The 6962-nt window shown below is 43.9% G+C and overlaps 1 protein-coding gene across 1 annotated transcript in view; it reads right to left on the minus strand.

The window, feature by feature from the left end:
* Nucleotides 1–6962, minus strand: part of CHP2 (calcineurin-like EF-hand protein 2) — a 13726-nt gene that overhangs the window by 3097 nt on the left and 3667 nt on the right. The gene's annotated exons all lie outside the window — the stretch shown is intronic.

Consider the following 6962-nt stretch of genomic DNA (forward strand, 5'->3'; position numbering starts at 1 on the left):
GATTCCCTAGACCTGAGGAGCCATTATCTTTAGCAGGGCCTCGTAGGTGGCCTAGGGGTTAAGTCTCAGCTCTATCACCTCTACAGCCTGAGTTTGATCCCAAGCCCCAGAGGTGACCCACACGGAACCCGCCTGTCTTGCCCGCTGCTCCCCTCAGCAGTGTATTTCAGTAAATCCATCTGTTCTGCTCCCCACTCTGCCTCTGGTGAATCCTCTCACCATCTATACCTCTGGCCTACACCCCAGTTCTTCTATGTAGTCAACCAATCAATAAAAATCTCTAGAGAAGAGACCCAGAAAGTTGCATCTTTAACAAGCCCTTGGCTAGTTCTTTAATTGTTATCACTATCATTATTGTTGTAAAATACATTTAAATTCATCACTTTTACTATTTTGAAGTTTATCATTCACTGGCATTCTATGCATCCACAGTGGTTTGCCACCATCACCACTTTGTACTTTCAAAGCTTTTTCATCACCCCAAATGGAAACCTCATGCACATTCAAGAGTCAAAATCCACAAATCTGCTTTCTGTCTCTATGGATTTCCTATTCTGGACATGTCACATAAATGGATACCCACACTGTGGCTTTTTCTGGAAGGTATCTTTCCCTTAGCATAATGTTTTCAAAGTTCATTCTTGATATAGCCTCTATTAGTGTTTACTCCTTCTATGGCTGCATAATGTTTCATTGTAAGACTAGATCACAATTTGTTTATTCTTCTGTAGTTAGACATTTGGGGTGCTTCTACCTCTAGCTATTGTGAGTAACTCTGCTATGTCTATTCAAGTATGAGTTTCTGTTTGAAAACCTGGGTTTGGTTCTTTGGGGTATATTCTAGAAGTGGAATTTCTGGATCATGTGACAACTCTGTTTAACATACTTAGGAACTGCCAAGTCCTGCTTCCACTCTGCCCCATTGGACAACTAAAAATGACTTCTTTAAAATATAAAACACCTCAGTTACAACCCCACTTAAAACTCTGCAGCAGCGGGCCCTCCCTGGTGCAGCGAGTGAAGAGCACAGCACTACGAAGCTAGCCACAGCTGTTTCAACCCGAGTTCAACTGTTGGCCAACATGAGTCTGAGCTCCACAATAGTGGGGTTGTTTGTCTTGCTAATCTCTGTAACACCTGCTCTTAGCCCAGGGCCTGGAGACCCACATGGCGCAGCAGACCTCTCCTGACCCGTCCGCTGCTCCCCTCAGCAATGCACTACATCAACCTGCCTGTTCTGCTCCCCACTGTCTCTGGCGAATCCACTCACCGCACCTGCACCTCCGCCCTGTACCCCAGCTCTGTATGCATAAATAAATCAACCTAAAAAAAAAAAACAACTCTCCAGTGGCTTTCTATTTCTCTAGAATAAAATCAAAACGACTAATAGTGGCCTATATAATCTGCTCCTTTCTCCAATGTATCTCTTAACTCTCTCTTCTCACTTAGCGAACAATTTCTGTTCATGCCTCAGGGCTTTTGCACTTACTTTTCCCACCAGCTGAAATGCTCTTCCTTCTGACCTCCTTCTCCAGAGTCGACTCTCAGACGCCAGGTCCGACCTCAATTATGTGTCTGGAGAGGAGCTGGCTCTTTCTCATCTACCTTATCTTAATGAGCCCCACCCACCCTCACTCACTGTCTATTAAATCACTGTTGGACTTTCTTTGCACTTATCTTTACTTGAACTTAATTTTTTGTAACTTATTTGTTGGTTTTCTGCTTCCTGCTCTCAAACAGAAGCTCCTAGGTGGGGCTGTTTTTCTTGCTAATCTCTATAACACCTGCTCTTAGCCCAGGGCCTGGATATCAGGGTGTTAATGAATATTAATAATGAAAGAAGTAATCATTTGTCTGAAAATATTACTCAGACTCAAGAAAGAGCGGTAAGAGTTTCAGTAGGAAGTTGGTGATCTGAGTATTATATTACTTTTGTGAATGATTTTTGTGATAGGAAGTGACAGCAGACCTTTTAAATATCAAATTAGTATACCAAAGTATAATTATGATAATTCATATATAAAATTGGAGGAATGTCAGGGAGAATGTTTAATTAAAATAAACACTTATGTGATTGGAAACTGGCAATTTCCCAACAGACAGAATGACTGAAGATTAACAGCTAACTCTAGGACTTCACCTCTTAGTACTACTTGACCTTGAAAATATTGTTTATGTCCATAATGTTAATAAAAATGTCCAACTCATAGGTTTATTGTAACAACTAAGTGGATTAATGTGGAAGACTAGCTATTACTAGTGTGCCTTTATAGTTACAATTTAGTAAAAATATACAATTTAGAATGATATAGCTATTAGAAAATCTTGGTAATTGTTGAAAAATAGATTCTAGAATCTATGTAATGCCCATGGGAGATGTGGATTCACCATTCAACTCCCTTAGCAAAAGTCTATGGAACTTCTACTGTGTACCACACCATTGCCAGGCTCAGAAATACAGATTCCACCCTAAAGAAGCTACACTCTATGGTGAAGTCCAGATCATCCCAAAGCAAGATAATGAATGCAGTGATTGGAATCATTGCAAAGGGGTTCCAGTGATCCCAGACACAAAAGGCCATCAGAAGCAATCTTCTAAGAAACGAAGCTTTCTGATGGGCATGACTAGTTTTCCCCCAGATCCATTCTCTTCTTCTCCCCAAAATAGACCTTTTAGTTGTACATTTGACTGTCCAGAATAAAGTCTGTAATTCCCAGTCTCTCTTGCATCTAAGTAGACTAAGTTATGGACAGTAGCCATAAGGGGAAGTTACGTGAGCAGCTTCTAAGTGGAAGCTGCTTCACCTAAATGGAAGGAGCTCTCCCTTTTCATGTTCCTTCTCTTGCCATGGGCTGGAATTCAGATGCTGTAGTGTGCCCTCTTGGATCATGTCAAGGAGAGAAGTTTCCCAGGAAAAGCAGAGCAACAATGTGGAAGGGCGTTGGCTTCGTGACAGACATCCAGACATCCAGCGCTGCCATGTCATCTTTGACTTTTATGTGAGACATGCTTCACAAAATGTGAAACTTTTGAATATTTATCACACAAGAAGACAACTATAACCAAAATACTATACAGAATTCTTGGCCCGACCTCTGGATTTGTATTGTAGTAGGTCTATGGTGAAGCCCAAGTAGCTATACATTTTTTACATTTTCCAGGTGATTTATTTTGATCTTCAGATAGTTTAGGGAACTATTGAGTTGCAAAGGGCTCAACAAATCACTACCAGGACAGTTCTTGAATACTAAGCAGGAACTAATGAGGCAAAGACGGGGGAGAAAGACCACTCAAGGATAAAAGATCTTGAATCCTTATAAAATTTTCAAACCTTTTAGCTGCTCTAGGGCTAGTGACCTCCACCTTATAATGTGAGATGATTGTGTTCATTGTTTAAGCCATTGTTAGTTGGTAATTCTGTTATTTGTGGCCAATAGTGGCCTAATCTATATATATTTATCTGTTGGTTTTGCCTACCCAGCTTACAACTTTCTGGTCATAGTGTAACAGGCACGGATTTCATGGACTCTGCCCCTACTCCAGATACAGGAACTACAAATCCCATCAATACCAATGAGAAGCATGTTGGGACGTGAGGGTGGAGCTGAGCAGCCAGGTTAGGATAAAACCGGACATGTGGGCTCTGAGGGTCTCTGGACCTGGTGGTTCACAGCTGATAGTTTTGGCTCTTGATGGGTGCTCAGCGTGCTGGTGGAGTCCAAGTCAGCAGAGCATGTAGGATATTGTAGTTAACTTGTACTTTTCTCTCTTTTTCCCTAGGTTGTTCTCCTTTTAAATAAACCCATTATCAGACCTGTTTGTGTGTGTGTGTCCTCACTATAATTGAATCTTAAGTGTACAGGTGAGGACCCACAGACAGGCAACCCAATTCACATTGGGGTGCCCTGTAACAATCGCATTCTGATTTTCTTTTAGGGAATCAATGTACTGTGTGTGCATGCACAACACACACACACACTGTATCTGGTTCAAGCAAGATTCACCACAACCTTCAGTTCATGGGGTGAACATGTGACCAGGTCTGTCCACCATTGAAACATCTACCCACTGTAATGAGTGGGATTAGAGCAGTCCGCTGAGAATTTTGGCAGAATTGTTGGGGGAGAGAGGTTCCTTTTCCTTGGAGTGGCTACTTAAGAATGAAGCCAACTTGGAGGAAAGCAGATTTGAGAAGTAATAAGACTAATTTCTGAGGATATCTTTGAGCCTTTGGAACTCTCCTTTGCCTGGTCTACCTTTGGACTTTTATGGGGTTTGTACACCAATAAATTCCTATTCTTGCATAAACTGGCTAGCACTGGAAAGAATTTTGACTGTTACAGACCAGAGTCCTAGTTCACAGGTAGGGCTGAGCAATCTCAGCTACAGTATAGCAGAGGAAGGGGAAGAGAGGACATAGAGGAAGGACAAGATACACAGCAGCTCTTTGAAGTAGCTGCTCTTATCTTATTCACAGATAACACAGGCTGAGACACTGAAGGGCCAAGTCACTCACCCAGGTTGTCCTGTAAGAATCCAGATTCAGGCCCTCCCTGGTGGCCCAGCTGCTTAAAACGCAGCACTGCAAGCTAGCCACGGATGCATCAATGTGAGTTCGAACCCAGGCCCTGGAGGTGACCTGTCACATGGCGCGGCAGACCTCTCCTGTCTCCCCCGCTGCTCCCCTCAGCAGTGTGCTTCCATCAGTCATCCTGTTCTGCTCCCCACTCTGTCTCTGGTGAATCCTCTCCTCTCCCCCACCTCTGACCTGTACCCCAGTTCTATATGCATAAATAAATAAATCTATTTTTTCTAAAAAAGAGGCCTCGCCAAGAGACAGCCGCTCCACAGCGAGGCTGCCTCAGAATTTCCCCCAGCAGGTGAGTCCCAAAGTGTAGGAGACTCACCTTTCAGTACACAAGATGATTTTCAGTAGTAACCCCACAGTTTTAAATAACACTGACTCACAGGGGCAAAGTTGTCCCTTTCTGGACTTGTTTGCCCTCCTACGATCACTAAAGAGCTCTGTTTGCGGCAGGTTCGTCTTTAGAGTTCTGTGGCGCTAATGCCAATCTCCCGCTTTGACATTTGTGGTAGGTATTGTATTTGAATAATTATTTTATTTACAATGAGCAGTGCTGGTTTCTGAGTTCTAGGAGTGATATTCAGTTTCCTAGGTAAACTCAAATACATCCCATTTAAATGAGTCCATTTATAGACAAATAATAAGTCAACACTGGCACAGATCGGAGGTGCTGTGTGGCAACAATAACAGGGATGGTAAACAAACCACTGAAATCTGGCAACTGTTGCTGCCAACACAGGGGCTCCTCGCTCTTGCATCAGCTTCTCTCCTCCCCCCCATGAACAAGTCAGCAGGGAATTCCGTCAGCTGAAACTGAAGGGGTGAGGTTCAACCAACCACCTCTGCCACACTGATGCTGCTCTCTGCTGCATGAGGATGGTCTCTGACCCCCCCAACCTGGAGTCTATCAGGGGCCAGTTGTTTCTCCCATTCACCACAACAGCAATGGTGTTGTAAGACTCCCCCAGATGGCCCAGTAACCTTTGTCAGGTCGGGAGAGCACAGTGATCAGTGCAGATCCTGCATGGGTAGGAAGAGACAGGAGAGGGCCCTGAGAAGCTACAGGCCAGGGCCCTGACCCCCTGATGGACCGGGGAGGGCCTCCCCCATAGCGCATCCTCAGGGCCCGGCCAGAGCTGCGGGGCAGTGTTTATGAAAGTGTGGCCCGTGGTTCTGCAACATCAAAGTTACTTACTAAAAAATACAGGGCCTCCCTGGTGGCGCAACAGGTTAAAGCACAGCTATGATGCTAGAAGCAGCCACTTCACGACTTCAATCCCCAGCCCCAGAGGTGACCCACATGGCATGGCAGGCCTCTCCTGACCCACCCACGTCTCCCCTCAGCAGTGTACTTCATCCATCTGCCTGTTCTGCTCCCCATTCTGTCTCTGGTGACACCTCTCACCGTCCCTGCACTTCTTGCCTGTACCCCAGTTCTAGATGCATAAATAAATAGTTAAAAAAAATACCGACCCCCTGGAGACTTTGTAGCCCTGATATGGGGCCCCAGTGTCTGGACTTTTTTTTTTTTTTAAATAAAAGATGGTTTAATTTTGAAAAAAATTACATTCAGTAAAAGTATTTTACCTCAGTTGGGCTATTAGTTATATATATATATTTACCATCTGATTAATCAAATTTGAAAGTGTTATAAAAGGAGAAAAGGCCTATTGCAAAGAGAGATTTCTCCTTCTCTCTCTCTCTCTCTCCCCCCCATCAAAGACTCAGTCTCATGTTTTATGTGAATTCTATTATATGATACGTCAATGTTTGAACATCTTTCCATAAAAAAAGAGAAATTGCTCTCCAAATTGTTGAAAGATTTTATACTCTAGGAAGGTGTCTTGCTTATTACCTTTATAGCACCCCCCACACATACACTTCCCCCATCACCCTGGCATGCCAGTGAGGCCCTTTGAAGAGTGAGACCTCCAGAGTCCCTCCATTTGGTCCACCTGACATGCGCAGTCATCTCAGGCTTTGCCCAAGCAGCATCAAGCCCATTTCTTCTGATAATAGCACCTCATTCTCCTTTAACTGACCATCCCTACTGGTCCCTTCTCCTTAGACCTTACATCAGTGAACATATCACCAAGGTGGGGCCTGTTAGAACATGCCATTCACCCTGCAGGAAAGGGCAAGACCCCACTGAAGCCAGTGATCCTCTTTTCTGGGAATTATTGTAAAAAAAAAAAACTCTTCTTATTGGACTACCAGGCTCGTCGGATGGAGCTGCCTGAAAGAGCCCTCCTAAGAGGAAGTAAACTGAAAAAAGAAAGCTGAACAGAAGGATGGAGAATAGCTGAGTCCTGAGAGTGTCCTTCAAATCCCCGGATCCAGCTATGCCTGGTGACAGAAACTTCTGAACTTTTTAAT

Source organism: Condylura cristata, unplaced genomic scaffold, assembly GCF_000260355.1.
Source record: "Condylura cristata isolate star-nosed mole 26May11 unplaced genomic scaffold, ConCri1.0 scaffold00032, whole genome shotgun sequence".
Classification (NCBI taxonomy): domain Eukaryota; kingdom Metazoa; phylum Chordata; class Mammalia; order Eulipotyphla; family Talpidae; genus Condylura; species Condylura cristata.